This window comes from Mustela nigripes, chromosome 14, assembly GCF_022355385.1.
Source record: "Mustela nigripes isolate SB6536 chromosome 14, MUSNIG.SB6536, whole genome shotgun sequence".
Classification (NCBI taxonomy): Eukaryota; Metazoa; Chordata; class Mammalia; order Carnivora; family Mustelidae; genus Mustela; species Mustela nigripes.
In genome coordinates this window covers 106,509,862-106,532,549 of record NC_081570.1, presented here as the reverse complement: position 1 = coordinate 106,532,549, position 22,688 = coordinate 106,509,862, and the positions used below count along the sequence as shown (strand labels likewise).

Here is a 22,688-nt window from a genome sequence, read left to right as displayed (position 1 = left end):
TTCTCTGGTTGGCCCGTTTCCTTCGAGGGGCGGGGCCGTTCGCCGCAGGGAATTGGACAGGGGGTCGCGGGCCGGGAGGGGGCCGGGTCACGTGGGCCGGCGGGCGGTGGAGCGCAGCGGGCGCGGTGGCAAGGAGTAATGGTAGGCCATTTTGGGGGCGCAGTGGTTGGCAGTGTGTGACCACCCCTGCCCGGCCCCAGGAGCCGCTTGCCAGAGCATCTTCTTGCCCCTGCTGGAAAGCAGCCCTCTGCCTCCGCGACTCTCAGCGGGAATCTCTGTCTAGAACGCTTTCTCCGCTTCACCCATCTCGGCATAAATCAGATAGCTCTGATGTCCTTTCGCAGAGGGTATCTCCCTGGTTCTCAAACGCCAGAGCTCCGCGACTTCGGCTCGTGTCACTTCTCCCCAGCCTGAGCCGTAGCCCCTATCTTCTGGGCTCCACAAATCATTGTCCAGCCTGATACCTTTTTCTCTGTAGTATTTTATCATTTTCCAAATTACCTCATCAATTTTTTAAAATCATATTCATCGTTTGTCTCTCGTCCAATGTCAAGCTCCACCGGGTAAAGGATCTCTTGTTTTGTTCGCTGCTATCCCAAACCCCTACTACAGGTACCGGCACACGGTAGGCGCTTAATTCGTTGAAGAATGGGAATTGGGTAAATGACTATGTAAGTTTACATTGAAGGGGGATGTACCTTTACAATGAATAGGAATGACCCTAGCTCTATAAACAAAAGGGGACTCGACCCCAGATTGTGAATCCACTTTAGCCTTTCAAGAGATGGAGGAATTTTTTTTTTTTTAAGGTTTTGTTTATTTATTTGACAGAGATCACAAGCGGCCAGAGAGAGGCAGGCAGAGAGGAGGAAGCAGGCTCCCTGCTGAGCAGAGAGACCCTTGTGGGGCTTGATCCCAGGACCCTGAGATCATGACTTAACCCACTGAGCCACCCAGGCGCCCCGAGGTGGTGGAATTGATCCCAGGCCCCAGAAGAGTAAAGAGTCAGGACTGCTCAGAGAACCACAGGCCCCAGCTAAACGCTAGCTGTGATTAAACAGCGTTAAAGTCGGCTTCTAGATTTTAACCGTTGAGATACGTAAAAAGGAGATAAGTTTATGTTGCTGGACTCTGAATATTGTTCTCAACAAATGTTTACCGTGTATCTATTTAGTGTTGAAGAGGAATCTTAAATGCAGCTGACAGTCGGGTGCACTCACTGGCGCTCATTTCCTTACCCTCCCCTCCCCGCCCTTCAATCCTTCCGAAGCTAGGTGTTGGGTCCTGGAGGGTAAAGTACACCTACCAGTTCCTTAACTAGGAACCAAAGTCTCTGCGTTCCAAGGGAAGCACTATACCCGGATTAGAGTGATCAAACTGGCCAGTGCCTAGGGGAGGGAACAGCAGAATGGTGTGGGGGTGGGGATCCGAAGAGGAAGTATCCCTCCAGGATGTGTCATCTCCAGACCAGTGGGAAAATTTAAAAAAAAATTTTTTTTTTGAAATGGGAGAATGATAATTGACCCCGCTATTGGAAAAGTGGAAACACCTAAAGTCTCATGGATAACACCTTAATAATTAGGGAACTTAGTATGTTTGTAGTAAATATGAAGTTAGGATGGTAAAGAAGACTCCACACGGGGAACACTCTGGAGACAGATTATAAGAAAAACCAGGAGGCCTCAGAGTTACCATCAGTGTCATCTATTTCTCAAGGAAGCACTCAGTCTCTGAAGGACACCATCATCAGGCAAAGGTAGTAAAGGTGACACCAAAAAAGTCTTTTTACAGAGTTTGTGGTCCCTTCTCCTTAAGAAATGTTACAATTTGGAAAAATTGGCCAATTTACAAGTATGGCAAAGGTAGGAAAGCAGAGCTAATACAATATTCAGAAAGAAGGAATGGGGTGCCTGGGTGGCTCAGTGGGTTGAAGCCTTCCGCTCAGGTCATGATCCCAGGGTCCTGGAATGGAGCCCCAAGTCAGGCTCTCTGCTGGCCGGGGAGCCTGCTTCCCTCCCTCTCTCTCTCTGCCTGCCTCTCTGCCTGCTTGTAATCTCTGTCTGTCAAATAAATAAATAACATCTTAAAAAAAAAAAAAACAGAAAGAAGGAATAAATTACATTGATATATATTTAAGTGGGTAATTATACTTTTTGTGAAATGGTATAAAAGAGTAAGTTCTAAGTAAATTGGATTAGTTTTCACTAAGTGAATTTGGTACCAAATTCCTGTCCTACAGTTCTTTCCTCTGTTCTTTCCTGAGTTTCCCAGGCCATCACCACTACCAGTAACAACTCTACTGAAATTATTGTCTTAAAGATCACCTGTTGGGGTCCCTGGGTGGCTCAGTCCGTTAAGCATCTGCCTTAGACTCAGGTCATGATCCCAGGGTCCTGGAATTGAGTCCCCCATTGGGCTCCCTTCTTGGAGGGGAGCCTGCTTCTCCCTCTTCTTCTGCCTGCCGCTCTGCCTGCTCATTCTCTCTCTCTCTCTGTCAAATAAATAAGTAAAATCTTAAAAAAAAAAAAAAAAAACTACTTAGAATTAAAAAAAAAAAAATCACCTGTGGCCAGTTCCTGAGGAGCTGCATAGGACGAGTAACTTAAAGGTAAGTAACTAGAGGAAGGTGACACCATTGGCTGAGACTGAAAGGACAGGAGACAGAAGGGATTTGGGGAGGACCCAAAAGAGGAATAACATAATAAATTAACTTTGGAATTTGCCCTGTTGGAGAAGTAAGGGAGACATAAACACACACACACACACACAAAGTAGGAAGTGAAGCTTAGAAGAGACTTAGGGCTAGAAACAGATCTAAGAATCATCCTCAGAGATATGCAAATTTGCAAAGAGGACCAAAGAACAAACCTTGAGAAATATGGGACAGAAGGGAGAAACACAAAAGTCAGATGGAGGATTTGGAGAGGTAGGTGACAAAGTCCATGGAAGAGAGGTGTAGAAGTAGGAGAAGAAATGGAAATTTGACATTTTGAATTTTTGCTGATCTTCCAGGTGTAAGTTTCAGCAGAGGTCAGACCCTCAGCTCAGACTGCAACAACAGAAGTATATATCAAGAAAAGAGAAGGAAAAGGGTAACCTGATTTAAAGAAAACCAGAGTAAAAGGGGAAGTTTTATGTTTGTTTTATTTTGTTTTTAGGGATGAGAGACTTGGTCATATTTTGAGAATAAGCCAAAAGGGTGAGCAAGATTCAAGAAATAAAGGAGAGGGGCGCCTGGGTGGCTCAGTGGGTTAAAGCCTCTGCCTTGGGCTCAGGTCATGATCCCAGGGATCCCAGGGTTCTGGGATGAGCCCTGCATCAGCTCTCTGCTCAACAGGGAGCCTGCTTCCCCCTCTATCTCTGTCTGCCTCTCTGCCTACTTGTGATCTCTGTCTGTCAAATAAATAAATAAAATCTTGGGGAAAAAAAAGAAAGAAAGAAGAAAGCAAAGGAGAGAGAGAATGTGAGCAGGCAGTCAAAGCCTGGACATAGAGGAAAAGATGAAGTCTGTACTCTGGAACTTAAATTGGAAGACCAGGTAAGGAGTGGGGCATAAAGTGGAGTCAAATCACTTTAGTTCACCACATTGCACAACCTGCCAAAAAGAAGGGTGATTCTGAGGCCTAGAGACTTTGTAAACCAGTTTTGGAACTATTCAAATTACCCAGAAACCTATGGAAGAATACAGTAAGTGCCAAATAAATGGTTCAAATGAAATGCTACCAGGAAAGCCTCCCTTTCAACTAGAAGATAGTGGTATCTAATCTGAGTGTTGAGAAAACAGGTAAGTGAAGGAAGAGGAGGAATGAGGACCAGAATTGTGCAAAGGTCCTGGGGCAGGAAAGCATAGTGTTTGTTGTAGGAGTTGGAGGGAGCCCCTACAGGCTAATCAAAGAGACCTGGACAGAGTGGGAAGTAAGACAGGAGAGGCAGATTCTGGGATAGATTATACAAGCCTTGAATATCAGAATAAGAAATGTGGGCTTTATTTGTAATGGAGAACTATCAAAGGGTTTGAGGGAGAAGAAGGCAGTACTTAAGAGGGTTAAGCTAACTCAAAATGATAAATGCAGGGGCAAAGCTTAGTTGAGGTGGCATGCCCCACACTGGAGTTGTGGCAAGGGAGAAAGAAAGGGACTACTCACCCTAATGTCCCTTAGCACACTGCTCATCATTTCTTTCTGGGGCTTTGTTTGCAAGTATTTTGCTCTTCAAGAGCAATGACAACTTGCAATTTACTAACTCTTGGAGCTTTTCTTGGTTGAGTAAAATTTCTGTTATGGGAATTGTTAGGGAAGACAATAAGAGTCACTTTATATACTCACTTGATACACTCTTACAGTACTTGGGTTCGGGATCTCTAAGAGTTCCCCAAAGATATTTCATCTTTCTGATCCATGTGTTCCAGTCTTTCCACAGAGATTTTAGGCAGAGTTGAGGCAGAGCACTGAATCAGGAGTCAGAGATCTGTATTCTCACTTTTCTTCTGGGAAATCCATACTATTAGTCAAGTCTCCTAAATCTCTGGGACTCAGTTTCCTCTGAAAAACTAAGAAAATGATCCCCGATTTCATAATTACATTGTTTCCTTAGAGCTTCTTTAGGGAAGAAGAGTCATGTTCTATCTTCCAGCCCCTCTCTTATCATGGGCTGGGAACATGAATATGTGTAACCGTATCTGATATGTAACAGAGTAACTGTTTTGGACAAAGAATTCCAAGCAACCTTTCAGTCTAATCAAAGTCACTCCCTAACAAGGCAGAGCCTCATCTCTAAACTCCTCCTGTCATCCTATACTCCCTCACCCATTTGTGCTCCTAGCTGCCCCACCTCTAACACTCTGAGCAACCAAATTCCAGTATGTTTAAAGTTTCCAGTACATATACAAAATAAGAGTATAATTTAAAAGAAAAAAAAAAAGAGCAAGAAGGCTACATATTTCCAATTCCAAGGGAAATTAAAAGGAACAGATTTCTTCTGCATAATTTTTCTTTCTGAGTTGTTAAGATGCTGTTTGGAGGAGAGAGCCAGCTTGCCTCCACACACCCAAACAACAGCTGATTCCACCCTCCCATATTGCTTTACTTTCCTCATCAGTGAAGAGGCAGAAGCTTGGCAGTTTAAACCTGTATACACATTTCCAAAGCCCCAGGTTCTCTCCCAGTCAGTTATGGCAAGAAGTTTCGGCAGGGTCCCACCAATTGCTGGATTTGCTTAGATTCTTTATGTGAATTTTTTTTTAATATGTATCTCAAATACAGAGAAAGGGAAGATGACATGTGGACAGAGCACTGAAATCAGAGACAAAATACCTGGTGTGGCAGCCCCGGAGACTGTATGGCTCAGATTTTCCTGTGACAAAGAATCTGCCATTCATCTACCAGCACCCAGTTAGCTGTCGGCCTCCAGCTACATCACTTCTGGGATCTGTTACAGTGTCAGAGGTAAGGGCCCCCTCTCCCCAGGCAGCCCTTAGCCTAGGTTCAGGCATGGTATGCGGATCAGGACTTGGCCATTTCTGTCCACTATTGGATTCCTCTGTCAGACACTCTGCTCTGAAGCTTTCATTCAGTTGACTAGAGCTTGGAAGGACCTGCATCATGGCTTGCCCAATTTTGCTTCCTACATCCTTCCTTTCAGGGGTGTCAGATCTGTATTCTATCTAAAAGCTCTCTGTACCCTTTCCTGCTTCCTTCCCCTTTTTCATTCACAGGCATTAATACCCACAGAGCCTCTTGCACTCCTAATTTTGCCTCAGCATGTGCTTCCCAGGCCACCTGAATGGACTCAAGTTGGTTCCAGGAGTGGTCTGATAAAGCAGGCAATTAGATAGGGTTTGAGAACTGTAGTACTCACTGCCTGGCTGACAATAAGAACCTCTCCCAAATAGTATGTGGGCTACAGATTGTCTGAGACAAGATGGTGGCCCAGTTGCTTTCACTAATGACAAAGTGGGAGAATGTTCCTGTGGTGTAACAATTCAGGCATACAGGGTAGGCAGAGGGGTAGTAGTGAATACAGAGACAATGGAATTGGCTGGCTGTTATTAAGTTGCATTGAGCCCTATCAAGAGATAATGAAAAGCTGAGAGCAGTTACCAAACATTGAAAATTAACTATGAAGGGCAGATAGCCTCTTTGATGGGTTACAAAGAGGACCTTATCTGTAGCAGGTGGAGAGCAAAAGAAGCTGAAGACCAAACTTGGGATTTAATAGAGTTCCAGGAGGCAGATCGGTAATCAAGGTCAGGACCCGGGTTGGGAAAACCCAGGACTCTGGTACTCAGAATGGAGGTATCTAAGTGGTGCCCCATCCCCCAAAATTTTGGCTCTCACACTTCTCTGAACCTTCAGAGCCTTAAGAAGGGACCCTCACCTCCTTATTAAGATCAAGTACTCCCTCCATGTGAAAAGATACTACGGAAGCCTCCCCACTGCCAGAATCTGCCTGTACCTCCTCTCCTGACTGCCAACACCTCATTTAAGGTTAAGTTACAGTATAGTACAGCAAGAACATGCTGGTCCTAATGAGATAAGAAAGGGACTATTGCCCCAAGCACTGCCATTTGCTGTGTAAGAACTAACCAGCAGGTACTGGTAAGATCTGAGGAGTATCTGTGACCAAGGGACTGAAATATAAGACTGGATAAGGAACAGTTTACTCATTGGGGCCTACTCTCTTGGGGTAAAATTTAACTTCCTGGTAAGGACCTGCCCCAGTGGCTCCTAGAAACATGGAGGAACCCTTGCTGCGTGAAGTTCATCTGCCTGGATCGCCATGGCAATTGGGAGAAGAAAGGATTACATGGCTCGGTGAAGTGGGCACATGCTAGAGTCTAGAGGAACCAATTTACCAAGGCCATTAGGAATGTGCTGGTGAGGGCAGTACCAGCATTGCTATGAAGCTCAGCGTGGCTTTCTTCTGCAAGCCAGGGCCAATAAGAGGAGATGCTGTCACAGCTTGGCTCTTTTATAGCAACAGAAATAAAGGAGTCCCAAAGCAACGAGACCAAGTGGCAGCACTTAAACTTAACTGCCAGAGCCTGGGGGTTACAATTATCCTAATGACTGGCAAGGTCAGAGTGACAGCCCAGGGAGTTTGACACAGAGGTGTAGAGATGGTTAATAGAATGCGGCATCCCTAGGGGGAAAGCCCAGGCATTACTGAACATACGTCGTTGAAAGAAAGCAAAAATAAATAAGCAGGAACCTAAGGATAGAAGTCCCAATAAAAAAAAAATCCTGATTCCTTATCTAGTTCCCAAACTCGAGCCCATTTTCAGACCTAATGTGCATTGGTTAAAGAGGTAGCAGGGTCTCCAAGACTAGCAATACCATGGTAAGTATATACTACAATAATTCCCTAGTCTTTCCACAAAAGGACTTATGACTGTTTTCCTGGGTGACTGTAAACAGAGGAGAGGAGAAGAGGTCAAGCATTTTGAGGACTGTTGGATGCAGGACCTGAGTTGACATTGTTATCTGGAGACCCGAAGCATATCTTATCCTCCCACTCCCGTTGAGTGGAGCTTATGAGAGCCTAGTAAATAGAATCCTGAGTTTACAATGGAGTCAGCCCATCTAGTCAGAAACAATCTGGACTGTTGGGCCATCCTACAGAACATCCGTTTGATCTATTGATGACATATGCTGATCAGTCAGGAGAAGCAAGAGCAGCTTGCGTACTATAAGCTTCCATAAGCTTCTGTGGAGACACACATGCCCCAGAGTGTGAAAGATAATCAATCCCCATGAAGATTCCAGGGCCTACTGCATCAAAACCATGGTGAAGTTTTTAGGAGTCTAGTGTTTAAGAACATGCCAGGACATCTCGTCCAAAATCAAAGAAAAATTGCTGCATCTTGCATCTCCTAGGACAAAGAAGGAATCACAGCACTTGACAGGCCTCTTCACATTGTGAAGGCAACACATGCCACTCAAGAAACACTGCTCTGGCCCATGTACCCGGTGACACAGAAGACAGCCCCTTCTGGAGCAGGAATGAAGTAGCCCTACTGTCTTGCTCAGTTCATGCTGCTGTAACAAAATGCCATCAACTGGGTGACTTATAAACAATAAGCACTTATTTCTGACACTTCTAGAAACTGGGAAGTCCAGGATCATGGTGCCAGCAAGTTCCATGTTTGGTAAGGACTTCCCTGACATAGGTGGCTGTCTTGTCTTTTCTCCCTCTCCCTCTCTCTCTCTCTCTCTCTGTCAAATGGATGAATAAAATCTTTAAAAATAAATAACTAAAATAAGGATTTTATTTATTTATTTATTTGACAGAGAAAGCACAAGCAGGAGGAGCATCAGGCAGAGGCAGAGGCCGATGCAGGGCTTGATCCCAGGACCCTGGGATCATGACCCAAGCCGAAGGCAGTGGCTTAACCAACTGAGCCACCCAGGAGCCCAAAGGCTGTCTTTTCATTGTGTTCTCATATGGTAGAAGGAAGAGGGGATTTTACTTGGTTGTTGTCTTATAAGGACTTTAACTGCAGTCATGAAGGCTCTGTCTCTTGACCTAAATACCCCGCCCCTAAAACCATTACATCAGGTATTATGATTTCAGCATATGAATTTTGGAGGGACGGAAACATTCAGACCAAAGCACCCACTTACCATCTCACTCTCAGTGACCTACTGGAGGTCTTTCTGCTTCCTGTTCCTTCTACTCTGGGCTTTGGAGGATTAGAACTTCTGGTCCACAAAGAGGCTAGCTCTATCCACAGGGATCACATTAAACTACATACTATGGCTGCCCTTTGGGCATATAAGGAGCTGGGCTCCTTATATGTGTACAGGGAGTAGCAGGCAGGATACCAAACTACTGTGGTGCCAGGGGTAATGGATCCTGATCAGTTAAGAGCTAGGACTGCCCTTCCCCAAAGCTGGGGCAGGATGGAGGTCCTAGTAACTCACCAGCATCCCAGTAAAAAAGTGTGTGGTGACCTATCTAGGCACCTCATGGTCCTTCCTTGTGTAGTTGTAACCACAAATGAAAAGGTGCAGCAACCCCAACCTGCAAAGGGACCCCATACTACTCAGGAATCAGTGTTTGGGGCACTGAGAACAGGAGAGAGAATGGCTGAGAGCGAGGGAGATTTGCAGTGGGGAGGAAGGAAACAATGAGGACCCATTGCAGCCCTGAGACTAATGGCAGCACCAGGGACAGTAGTTTATTCCATTAACCTGCCTCTGAGTTCCTCCTCAGGAAGAGAGGCCCACGGAAAACAAAAATGTTGTTGTTGCCACAGGACGCAAGAAGGGGGCTGTAGCAGCCATGGAGGGCCCCAGTTGGATTCCCTTCAAGAAAGTACCTTCTACCTGTCTCTTTCTCTCAAAATAAATGAAATCTTAAAAAAAAAAAAAAAAGTTCGGGGGAGCCGGCCATGCCTGGGTGGTTCAGTTCAATTGAACTGATTAACTCTTGATTGGGGCTCAAGTCCTAATCTCAGGATCTTGGGTTCGAACCCCGCTCATGCTCAGCATGGAGTCTGCTCAAAGATTCTCTGTCCCTCTACCTCTACCCCTACCCACATACACACTCCCTTTCTCTCTCTCAAAATAAATCTTAAAGAAAAAGGAGAGGGGAGCCTGGGTCAGTCAAGCATCTATGTTTAGCTCAGGTCATGATCCCAGGATCCTGGGATCGAGAACCCCCAGAGGAAGTCTGCTTCTCCCTCTGCTGGTCCCCCTGCTTGTGTTCTTCCTCTCTCTCTCTCTCTTTCTCAATCTCTCTCTCTCTCTCTCCCCTGTCAAATAATAGACTCTTAAAAAAAAAAAAGTACCTTCTGTTCAGCTGCCAGAAGTACAGTCATTCCCCCTCCTCCCCTTCCAGCTGCAGCACCTCCAGGATTCACTATTATGTTCCAGTTGAAAGCATGCTCTTCCCTGGCAACCCCAGCCAGTAACTGAGCATGACTGAGTACTAGGACCTGGTCATTTCTGCTCAGCGTGGGACTCCTATACTAGTGGGTTTTCCCCCAGGGCTCTCTCCTGGGTGGTCCAAGGCTCTGTCAGATGTGCATGGTGCTGAAGGCTCTCCTTTGCTCTGTCCTGCATCCTCCCTCTTTCACAGGTGTTAGCTTAATCAACTTATATTCCTAACTTTGTCTCAGCATCTCTTTTCCCAAAGGACCCAAACTGACACACTCAGGCAATAAAATAATGTTAAACAGAAAAATGAAAAACTACATGTTTTCATTCCCTACCCCAGGGATTTTAGTCTCTAGACTTTCTGAATTTTCAGGTCGAGATAAAGAATCAACCTGCTCTTTAGGATTAAGAACAGCACCCAGCACTGATGCATGCATGTTGTTTGGCATAAAAGCCCTATGATGGCAATGCAATAGCAGAGACCAATTGGGAGTAATTTTTTGTAAAGATTTTATTTATTTATTTATTTACTTACTTACTTACTTATTTATTTATTCGAGAGACAGAGCACATGCAGAGTGAGGGGCAAAGGGAGAAGCAGACCCCCCAATGATTCTAGGATCCTGACCGGAGCCTAAGTCAACTGCTTACCTAACTGAGCCACCCAGGTGCCCCCAACTGGGAGTAAATTAAATCCTTAGCCACTTAAATTTGATTCCTGTGGCCATAATTTCCAAAACATTTTCAGAAAAGTTTAAAGTGGATGGGCCTCAGCAAGTGTTCCATTCATCACAGAGTCCTGGGGTCAGGGAAACCAGGTCTTGATCCATCCATTCAGTGAATTGTACTCACATCTCTCAAGTTCTGTAGTGCCTCAGTAGGCCTATGAAATGAGACCCTGGGACCACAGAAGGGCAGAGCAACTAGCTTCCCTAGGGAAGAAAACATCTTTCTAGGTTGTAAAAGGGAGGGTTTTGTTGTTGTTGTTTGTTTTTTGTTTTTTCTGTGACAAAATACTCTTATGCATTTTTTTTCTTTCTTTATTTATTTTTTTATTTATTTTCAGCATAACAGTATTCATTATTTTTTCACCACACCCAGTGCTCCGTGCCCTCTATAATACCCACCACCTGGTACCCCAACATCCCACCCCCACCCCACCACTTCAAACCCCTCAGATTGTTTTTCAAAGTCCATAGTCTCTCATGGTTCACCTCCCCTTCCAATTTCCCCCAACTCCCTTCTCCTCTCTAACTCCCCATGTCCTCCATGCTATTTGTTATGCTCCACAAATAAGTGAAACCATATGATAATTGACTCTCTCTGCTTGATTTATTTCACTCAGCATAATCTCTTCCAGTCTAAAAGGGAGGTTTTTATGTATATTGGTGGGGAGCATGGTCTCAAGGAGTTAGCCAGCTAAATAAGGAATTACAAAAAGAACACAACACTCTCACCCCAGCTAACAGAAGACTCTCTTCTTCAGTTGTTTGTCTCCCCACCCCACACTTCAGAAAATGGTTAGTTCATCCTGGTGTGTGCCTGGGATTCCTGCAATGACACTCTTTGTAGTTTGTCTCCCTGGTTGTCCTTTTTTCCTCCAAAATAATATTTCAAAATGATTTTATCTTTGACTGCAAAGATAAGTTAGATAAATTGATATACACAAGTAAACATGCACAAATTAAATACCCTAACTCTGTGATTATAAAAATATTTTATATGAGATTCCTATTTTCCTTTTTCTAAACAGCTTTATTGGGGTATAACTGACATACAGTAAACTGCATAAATGTAAATGTACAATTTGATCCCTCTGAGATATATAGAGATATGTATCTATATCTATCTCTATATCTACATCCATGAAATCCTCACTGTAGTCAAGATAGTGGACATATCCATCCACCAGAAATTGGAGGTAGATGTGCAGGTGGGGTGAATATGTTCTCCCTGGGTTTTAATCTCTTGTTATCAGCTCACAAATTTGTACTTCAGGTAATGAGACTAGATGAATAATTCATAAAAAATTTTTTCTACAAAAGTGGGCAGAAAGAAAAACAAATACCCATCCACTTGGCAAGTGACCAGTGGTTCATTAACCTAAATCATGTCACTTCACTGTCAGTTCCCTTTCTTCATTGTGCACGGGACACAGCTAAAATGCAAAAGTCTGGGAAGGGAGCTCAGATGGTGTCCGAGGCCAGCTCTTCGCTGCCCTGGATGGAAGCAGGGGGAGATTTTTGCCCTCAGTTCCCTGACAAGCCTCAGTCCATCTCCACTGGGTACCATGTCCTTCAGCCCAGGGCTTCAGGCATGAGTTCCGTATCTACTCCCAGCTCCTTTATCTTCCCTATGGCCTAAGAGGAAGAGACACATTTAGCCTTCATTCTAAAATCAGTCTCTCTTCCTGGTATCTAGGTTTAATCATTCCTATTCTTCTCAGTTCTTTAGCAATGTTGACTGAAGACCTACCAGGTACCAGGCACTCTTCTAGGCTCCTGGAATATGGTAGAAGTCAACACAGAAATCCTTGCCTTTGTGAACTTACATTCTGGTGAAGCAGGGAAACTACAAGAACCTAAATAGAACCTAACTTGCAGCAATTTTCCTTTCCCCTCTATCATCTTCACTAACTCACTCTCAGAGTTACTTTCCTTCTGACCTCAGAGATGTATAGGAGAACCATATCACCTTCCTTTTGCAATTTGTAGCTGCTCCCCTATCTTGTTCCTTTCCATTCACCATTGCCTGTGTCAGTTTATACTCAGTGGTTCTGAGTCCCCTTATCCCTCTACAGTTGAGCTCAGAGACTAAAGACCTCTTTTCAGTTGCTCCTTCTACTGGATGTCTCTTGTTCAGCTGCTTCCTAGTCTTCCACACTCTTTTCTCCATGGGTGCCAGCCCCTCCCATGTCTCCATCATGGGCCCTCCCTCCAGTTCCCTAACTGTAGACAAGGCTCTCTCTCCTTTGCCCTCAGCTCTTCTCCCTCATTCCCATGCTTTCTACTGCCACCTTCAAAAGCAGGTAACTCACATCTCTCTTTTAAACGCTGACCCCTCCTCAGTGTACCAAATCTGTATTTCTAGCTTTCTCTAGGCCTTCTGTGCTTGCACATTTTACCTTTACTTCTGACGCATACAAACCAGAGGCATTAACTTCCCCAGTTCACCAACTCTTCTCGACCTCCCTGTCTCTGCTAGCCATAGTCCTCAGTCTTTCCAGGATCTGAAGGAGAGACTCCTTGCTTAGAATGGTACCAGAAACTAGCTACCAAGATAACCAGCCAGCTATCCTGACAAGGGGGTAAATAAACACACACACAAACAAATAAAGCAAGCTTATGGGAATATGTGGGGGCGAGCCCAACCTCTGGCAAAGAAGGTTAGAAAGCAGCATTTTACTTAAAAGGAAGACTTACCTTCCATATGTTGAATTCAGAGGGCAAGTGAGGAATGCACAGGCACTGAAGTGAATGTACAGGGAGCTGGGAATGCCTGACAGCCTTGGGATAAAGGGACTGGAAGCAGAAGGGAGAGTAGAGATAGGGATCTAGAGTCAGCTATTTGCTGATTCTGAATGGTGAGCATGGCTGTTTCCAAGAGGGTTGTGCTCCCATTAGCCATGAACTGATGTGGGATGACAATTATAAAAAGCAGGAAACAACTGTCATGGCCAACAGGAGCCTAAATAGACATTATGAGTAAATACTAAGTGGTATCCTGGATGGGGTCTTGGAACTGAAACAGAATGTGAGACTAAACACTAAGGAAATCTGCATGAAATTTAAAGTTGAAATTTAGTTAATAACAAGTAGCATTAATGACTCATTTTTTAAAAAATTTTTATGTTTCTGTTTTTTAAGACAAAGACCTAAAGAACCATTCCAAATCAAAGGAATCTTTTTTTTTTTTTTTTAAGATTTTATGTATTTATTTGACAGAGACAAAGAGATAGCACAAGCAGGGGAGTGGCAGAGGGAGAAGTAGGGTCTCCACTGAGGAGGGAGTCGGATGGGAGACTCAATCCCAGGTCCCTGGGATCATGACCTGAGCCAAAGGTAGACATTTAACTGACTGAGCCACCCAGGTGCCCCTTGGCTTATTAATTGTGATAAATATACCGTACTAATATAATATTTAATAACAGGGAAAACTGGGTGTAGGGTAGATGAGAACACTTACTCTTATGGTACTTACTATTTTTGCAACTTTTCTATAAATCTGAAATAATTCTTAAGTTGTTTATTTAAAAATTAAAAGCAGGGTGCCTGGCTGGCTTAGTCAGTAGAGCATGGGGCTCTTGATCTCAGGGTTATAAGTTCAAGTCCCATGTTGGGTGTAGAAACTACTTAAAAATAAAATCTTTTTTAAAAAAATTTTTTTAAAAAGGGAAAGAAGTCACACAGATAAAGACGAATATCGTGATTTCACCTATATGTGGAATCTGAAAAACAAAACAAATGGAGGTGTCTGGCTGGCTCAGTCAGTGGAGCATGCGACTCATGATCCCCGGGTTGTACAGATTATTAAAAATAAAATCTTAGGGGGGCATGGGTGGCTCAGTTATTTTTTTTTTAAAGATTTTATTCATTTGACAGACAGAGATCACAAGTAAGCAGAGAGGCAGGCAGATAGAGAGGAGGAAGCAGGCTCCCCGCCGAGCAGAGAGCCCGATGCGGGGCTGTGGGTGGCTCAGTTATTAAAGCATCTACCTTCGGCTCGGGTCATGATCCCAGAGTCCTGGGATCAAGCCCTGCTTTGGGTTCTGCTACGCAGGAAGCCTGCTTCTCCTTCTCCCACTCCCCCTGCTTGTGTTCCCTCTCTCGCTGTGTCTCTCTCTGTCAAATAAGTAAATAAAATCTTTTAAAAAATAAACAAATATATAAAATCTTAAATAAAAAACCAAATGAACAAACAAAACAGAAACAGACTCATAAATACAGAGAAAAACTGGTGGTTGCCAGGAGAAATAGGTGAAGGAGATTAAGAAATACCCTCCCCCCAAAATGCTGCAAATAAAAATCAAAAGACTCATAAGTCAGGGATGGTATATTTGTAATTCATATAATAAGGAAAGAGCTAATTAATTTATATAAAGAAAGACTAGTGGCAAACAACTTTAGTATTAGAACAAAGGATAGCAATAGGCAATTCACAAAAGAGAAAAAAATGACTAATATGTAAACATGTTCAACTTCACACATGATAACATAAATACAAATTAAAAGAACTGCAGTGATCAGATTGGCAAACGTTTTAAAGTTTGGAAATTCACAGAATTAGCAAGCAGTAAGAAAATAGACATTCGAAATTCTTTTTTTTTTTTTTTAAAGATTTTATTTATTTATTTACTTGACAGATAGAGATCACAAGTAGGCAGAGAGGCAGGCAGAGAGAGAGAGACAGAGGAGGAAGCAGGCTCCCTGCTGTGCAGAGAACCTGATGTGGAACTCAATCCCAGGACCCTGGGATCATGATCTGATCTGAAGGCAGAGGCTCTAACCCACTGAGCCACCCAGGCAACCCAAAAAATATTCTTGCTAGGAGTGAAAACTAGTACAAACTTTTTAGAGAGCAACAAGGCAATCATGATCACTATCTGAAATACAAATATCCTTTAGCTTAGCAGCAATGCTACTGTGAGTATGGTGTCTGAATGTAATGTCATGGTCTGCTGAAGTGTATGTGTTTATATATAGACATACTGAATGCAGCTCTGTGTGACTGCACAGGTCATAGGGCTGTGAAGCTGGGCTTCCCTCTAAACACAGTTCATTCTCATTACTTGTGAGTTCTATATTTGTCAGTTTGCCAAATCGCTAAAAGTTACTTGTAGCCCCCCCCAATCAATACTCATAACGCTTTCTTAGTCATCCACAGACATGTACAGAGCAGTAAACAATTTGAGTCACAGGACAGATTCATTCCCAGCTGAGGTCCAACAAAGGAACGCTCAGCCTTCTTTCTTTTGGCTCTGATCCCACAAACAAGTGTTCTACTCATGGTCTATGTAGTGTCATGTTTTTCACATTTTTTTGGTGGTGTTGGTGATTTCACCATTTAAAATGGCTGCCAACTGTTGTGCTGAAGGGCTGTTTAGTGTGTCCAAGCTCAAGAAGACTTCAATGTGCCTTTTAGAGAAAATATGCATTAGATAAGCTTCCTTCAGGCATGAGTCATGGTGCTCTTCTTGGTCATGAGCTCAATGTTAATGAATAAACAATACATGTTAAATAAGGTATATTTAAACAGAAACACACAAAACCAAAGTTATGTTTGATCAGTTGAAAATGTTATGATCAGAGACTTGCAAGAATCTAACCCTGTGTTTCCCCAAGAACAATTGTTCTGTATTTGCTAATTCACTGCTGGAGACAACTTTATAGAACAGAACTAGCAGGAAAACCAGAGTCATCCATTTATACACAGGTACATGCTTAAAACTTATTTACCTTGGTAAAGCCAGACTAGGGGTGGCAAAGACAAGGGAGACTTTTATTTTTCATTTTATACCATTATGTCCTATTCAATTTTTTAAACTATAAGCATATCTTACATCTTTACTTCCTGAAAAGAAATTTAAAACCAATCGTCTCACAAATTCCCCTCATCTTATGTTCTAGTCAACATTAAATCAGGTCCTCACTACCTCAAGTCAGAATTATAACTACCTCCTAACTGTCCTTCCCTCTCCTGATCTTTTCTCCAGTCTTTACCGAAAACCACTGTCAAATGAATCTTCCCAAAACACCACTTTCATCATGCCATTTCCCTCTGAAAAATGCCAACAATTCTCTGTTGCCTCCTAGAGTCTTTCAGAGTCTTACGCAATCAGGTGTCAACCGTAGCTCGCTCTGTTCCCCAATTACAACTCTGCTGTCCTGCCATCTCTTCTCATTCTCCACCACCTGCCCCCATACCATGCCAGTTTCTACCACCACGCCTTCATCTGGATCTGGCCATATGTCTGTCTTCCCAAATCTGCCCATTCTGAAGTTTCACTTCCTTATTGAAACCCTTCTTTGTTTCCTTTTCCCTGTAAATTTTCCCGTTTCTGTTTTTGTTCTTGTTTTGTATGGTTTTTAAGTAGGCTCCATGCCCACCGTGAAGCCCAAAGGGGCTTGAATTCGCAATACGGAGATCGAGACCTGAGCTGAGATCAAGAATTGGATGCTTAACCAACTGAGCCACCCAAGCACCTGCCCCCCCTTTACTGAATTCTTATGGAACTAAGCCACACGATGAGTGTTGTTAAATGTTATCTAGAAATCTCTAATTACACATGTTTATTTATTTTAAAAGCACTGAAGCACTTATTATATGCCTGACACTATTCTAATTACAAATATTACTTCATTTAATCTTCATGTTGATCTTATGAGGTGGGTAGCATTATCACTCCTACTTAAAGTGTAGAAACTGAAGCACAGAGAAGTTAAGTTAGTTACCCAAGGTCACACAGTAAGTAGCAGAACCAGCATTCACACCCAGACTGCTAGAGTCATGCTCTTAGCCATACACAATTCTGCCTGCTGATAGCTGCAACGGATGTATTATATGACAAAATCCTTCAGGGAGGGGACTACATCTTCCATTCTTCTCTTGAGAGACCTTCACCATACTTAAGAAAGTCTTATCAGGGGCTCCTGGGTGGTTGGGCATCTGCCTTCAGCTCAGGTCATGATTCCAGGGTCCTGGGATCAAGCCCTACATTGGGAGGGGGGTCTCTGCTCAGCAGGAAGCCTGCTTCTCCCTCTCTCTCTGCCTGCCGCTCCCTTTGCTTGTGCTCTCTCCCTCTCTCTGTCAAATAAATAAAATAATTTTTAAAAAATTAAAAAAGAAAGTCTTATAAACCTCCCAAAGTTTTCTGGACCTCATTTTTATGGGAGGTTGACACACTAGGTCTGGGGATGGACTTGGGACTCAGGAATTAGCTAAGTATAGTTCCCTTGAACTTGCTAACTGCTTTCCTTCTCTTTGAATACACTATTTTTCTTCCACAGATTGGCTAAGCTAAGCTCTCTGCTGACTTTAGTCCTCCCCTCTGGCTTCCGCCTCACTCTTTGCCAAAGCTCAGAGTGAGTCTTGTGGCCACAAGAGGGTGAGATGGATGGTGGCTCCTTTGGGAAGTCTCAGTGAGTCACACAACAGCAAAAGGCATGATTTCATTAATCTGGCCATGAGATGAGTCCTCACAGATAGGAAGGGACTGGAATGTGAGTGACCCTATGGGATTTTAATGATTAAAATCTAACCCAGGGGGGCGCCTGGCTGGCTCAGTGGGTTAAGCTGCTGCCTTCTGCTCAGGTCATGATCTCAGGGTCCTGGGATCGAGCCCCGCATTGGGCTCTCTGCTCGGCGGGGAGCCTGCTTCCCCCTCTCTCTCTGCCTGCCTCTCTGCCTACTTGTGATCTCTCTCTATCAAATAAATAAATAAAAATCTTTAAAAAAAAATCTTAGAGACATCTGGGTGGCTCAGTCAGTTAAGCGTTTGTCTTTGGCTCGGGTCATAATCCCAGGGTCCTGGGATGGAGCCCCATGTCTGGGGGGTGTCCCTGCTCAGCAGGGAGCCTGCTTCTCCCTCTCCCTCTGCCACTCCCCCTGCTTGTACTCACTTGCCCCCTCACTTATTCTTTGTCAAATAAATATATAAATAAAATCTTTTTAAAAATATATAAAAATCCTCAGAAAGAAAGATTTGGGGGCACTTGGGTGGCTCAGTTGGTTAAGAGGCTACCTTTGGGGGCACCTGGGTGGCTCAGTGGGTTAAAGCCTCTGCCTTCGGCTCAGGTCATGATCTCAGGGTCCTGGGATCGAGCCCCACATCAGGCTCTCTGCTCAGCAGGGAGCCTGCTTCCCCCCCACCCTGCCTGCCTCTCTGCCTACTTGTGATCTCTGTCAAATAAATAAATAAAATCTTTAAAAAAAAATCTTTTAAAAAAAAGAATCTACCTTTGGCCCAGGTCATGATCCCAGAGTCTTGGGATCAAGCCCACATTGGGTTCTCTCCTCAACAGGTGCCTGCCTGCTTCTCTCTCTCTCTCCCTCCACCTGCCACTCCCCCTGCTTCTTCTTTCTCTCTCTGTGTCAAATAAATAAATAATCTCAAAAAAAAAAAAAAAAAAAAAGGAAGGAAGGAAGATTTGTATTGGAGCCACTTTCCTTATTTGGATCTATCTGTTATAGCAATTATCCTAATACAACATGCTTCGATTCTTTCATGAGAGTAATTCTGTTCAGAAAGATATTATCAGTACATCTTTGTAGTGAGAAGGTAAGAACAACATGCTAAGATGGAATGTGGTACACAGGGTCTGTATGTTCATGGAGCAATGGTCAAAATGTTTCGGGTTGCAGAGGTAATACCTTAATACAAAAGTATTTAGGGTGGGTTTTTTTTTTTTTTAAGATTTTATTTATTTATTTTTCAGAGGGAGAGCGAGCACAGGCAGACAGAGTGGAAGGCAGAGTCAGAGGGAGAAGCAGACTCCCCATGGAGCAAGGAGCCTGATGTGGGACTCGATCCCAGGACGCTGGGATCATGACCTGAGCCGAAGGCAGCTGCTTAACCAACTGAGCCACCCAGGCGTCCCGGGTTTTTTTTTTTTTTTTTTTTTAAGGATTTTTAAATTTTAAGTACAATCTGTCCCCGAACGTGGGGCTCAAACTCACAACCGCAAGATTGATTCACATGCTCCAGCAACGGAGCCAGCCAGGTGCCCCAGTCTGGGGTTTTTTAAATTTGCGAGTAGTTGGCACATAATGAATATGAAAGTACTCCTGGGGGCGCCTGGGTGGCTCAGTAGGTTAAAGCCTCTGGCCTTCAGCTTGGGTCATGATCCCAGGGTCCTGGGATAGAGCCCCACATAGGGCTCTCTACTCAGCAGGGAGCCTGCTCCCTGCCCCCACCCCGCCTGCCTCTCTGCCTACTAGTGATTTCTGTCTGTCAAATAAATAAATAAAATCTTTTAAAAAAATGATATAGTAGAAAGATAGAAGGTATAGTAAAAAGATAGATTCAGGGACGCCTGGGTGGCTCAGTGGGTTAAACCTCTGTCTTCGGCTCGGGTCGTGATCTCAGGGTCCTGGGATCGAGCCCCGCGTTGGGCTCTCTGCCCGGCGGGGAGCCTGCTTCCTCCTCTTTCTCTGCCTGCCTCTCTGCCTACATGTAATCTGTCTGTCAAATAAATAAACAAAATCTTAAAAAAAAAAAAGATAGATTCAAATATTAAAATGAAAAAAATTCAAATGGTATAGTGGAAAGATACCCAACAAATGTTTGCTGATTCTGACTCTGAATGCCCAAGTCTTTCAGGGGGTTCTTGATTGTACAGAAACACATATTTTCCAGGACGAGATCCTCCCTCATTTGTTTTGTGTTGGTGACTACTATGACTTGGCAGCAGGAAGTCCTTCTTGAATTATAAATTCCTTTCTTCCTGACGTAATTACAGGATTTCTTCTTGCTCTCACTGGAGGTAGAAAGATTGTTGGCACCTGGCAGAGCTGTCTCTATTGGAGACATAAATCCACTTTCCCAGAAGTAAAAGGGAGGCAGCCTGTATACTTGGGTAGGCTGTTCCTTCAAACAAGAGAAATGGTGCTCCACAGAAAGTGTGCAAGGCTAAAGAAACTATAAGCTCTCAGCACCCTGGTATATTTAAGTAGGGATTTCATTTATTTATTGACCTCTCCAGACACTGAATAATTAATTTGCCTCACTGCCCTACTGCCAGGAGGCAGCAGCAATCTACCTAAAAGAGGTAACCTTTGTGGGCAAGCGCCTGGGTTCTTCCGACTTATTTCAAATCACTAGATGATCCTGTGTAAGTAGCTACACTACTTTGCCCCTCTAAAAATGTGAAAGGGGATCGTTTTCCTCCCAGAAGGAGAAGGTGATATGTATTTTTCTATAGAAGTCTCATATCGGGGCACCTGGGTGGCTCTGTCAGTTAAGCGTTTGCCTTTGGTTCAGGTCATGATCCCAGGGTCCTCGGATGGAGCCCCGCATCAGGCTCCCTGCTCTGCAGAGAGCCTACTTCTCCCTCTCCGTCTGCTTGCCGCTCTGCCTATTTGTGCTCTCTCTCTCTCTCTCTGTTAAATAAATAAATAAAATATTAAAAAGAAGAAGGAGAAGAAGAAGGAGGAGAAGTAGTCTCATATCTACAAGAAGAGTTAACTGAAGACCATGTTGAGGGAAAAAAAAAAAAGCACCCAGGGCACATGGATGGCTCAGTCAGTTAAGCATCTGCCTTCACCACCCACCATGATCTCAGGGTCCTGGGATAGAGCCCTGCATCAAGCTCCCCAGGAAAGCCTGCTTCTCCTTCTCCCTCTGCCACTCCCCCTGCTTGTGAGCTCTGTCTCTGTCACATAAATAAATAAACTATATTTTCAAAAAAGAAAGAAAGAAAAAAGCACTTGAATTTAATCCTGACAGAGGGTCAAGCTCTCCTGGTTTTTAAGTGAAGAACTTGAACACAGAAGTAAATAACTATAGCACAAAATTTTAACCCCATTAAAATTCTCTTCAAAGCCACTTAAATTCTACTGAAGCAGGAAGAAGACAGGCGCCTGGCTGACTCAATCCAAAAAAGCAGGGGACTGTTGATCTCAGGGTGGTGAACTGAAGTCCCATATTGGGCATCAAGCCTGAGGGAAGGAAGGAAGGAGAAAATAAAGAAAGGAGAGAAGAAAATGGAAAGTAAGAAAGAAAAAGAAATTCAGATGATAGAGACCGTTGGGTGATAAAAGGAGGAGGAGGGGCTGGGCCTGGGAGGCAGACAGAAAAAGGAATGAGAGAGGGAAGAAGCAGAAACAGTGAAAGGGAGTGGTAGTGAACTCATTGAGCAGTACCTGTGTGCTGGGTGCCCTTAAGTCCATCATTTCACATTTGTTCACTGTGCATTTATGTATTTAAGGTTTTAAGCAGGAGGGTGACACGATCCCATGCATATGTTTAAAAGGTCACTCTAGCTGCAGAAAAGCACATGGGTGGATACAGTTAGACAATTTTGGGGGCTATTGTGCAAGTCTGAGAAAGAGAGATGCTGGCCTGGCTTAAGAGTGGCTATGAGAAGGATGCCAAGAAGCATAGAGAATTGTGGAATCTGGGAACAGACTGAAAGCCCTTTGTATATGTTCATTGTTCTTTATGCTTGTCTCATCATAGCTTCTGTTACATTTCGCAGAAATTACCTGTTTACTCATCTGTATTTCCCTTTAGACCTAGGCTGCCCCATATGGTAACCACTGGTCACGTGTGGCTTTAAGTAGCTGAACTGTGGTAAGCAAAATGTGAAATGTGTTGAAAGTGTAAAATAACAAGTTAGAAAAGCTGGATTCCAAAGAACGTAAAATATTTCATTAATAATTTCTAAATAGGTCACAGAGTGTGAATTCTCAAGGTTGGGTGTAGAGATTACTAAAAATAAATAAATAAACTTTTTTTGGGGGGGTGGAGGGGGAGAGAGAGAAGGAGAAAGAGAATCCCAAGCAGGTTCCAGGCACAGCAGGGGTCTCCATCTTGTGACCCTGAGATCATGACCTGAGCCCAATCAAGAGTCAAGGCTTGGGGGGGCGCCTGGGTGGCTCAGTGGGTTAAAGCCTCTGCCTTCGGCTCAGGTCATGATCCCAGGGTGTTGGGATTGAGCCCCACATCAGGCTCTCTGCTCAGCGGGGAGCCTGCTTCCTCCTCTCTCTCAGCCTGCCTCTCTGCCTACTTGTGATCTCTCTCTGTCAAATAAATAAAATTCTTTTAAAAAAAAAAAAAAAAGAGTCAAGGCTTGAGGCGCCTGAGTGGCTCAG

The 22,688-nt window shown here is 43.8% G+C and overlaps 1 long non-coding RNA gene across 3 annotated transcripts in view; it reads left to right on the top strand.

The window, feature by feature from the left end:
- Positions 1–69: 69 nt before the first annotated feature.
- The window catches only part of LOC132000766 (uncharacterized), a 24,769-nt gene continuing 2,150 nt past the window's right edge, over positions 70–22,688 (top strand). Inside the window, exons 1-3 of one of the 3 annotated variants that reach the window (XR_009399450.1) lie at positions 70–625; positions 5,262–5,444; positions 7,875–7,994. This is a non-coding gene — a long non-coding RNA (uncharacterized LOC132000766). Of the gene's footprint in view, positions 626–3,268; positions 3,539–5,261; positions 5,445–7,874; positions 7,995–22,688 lie in introns of those variants that run through there. The other 2 variants (XR_009399449.1, XR_009399451.1) reach the window with 2 other exon arrangements.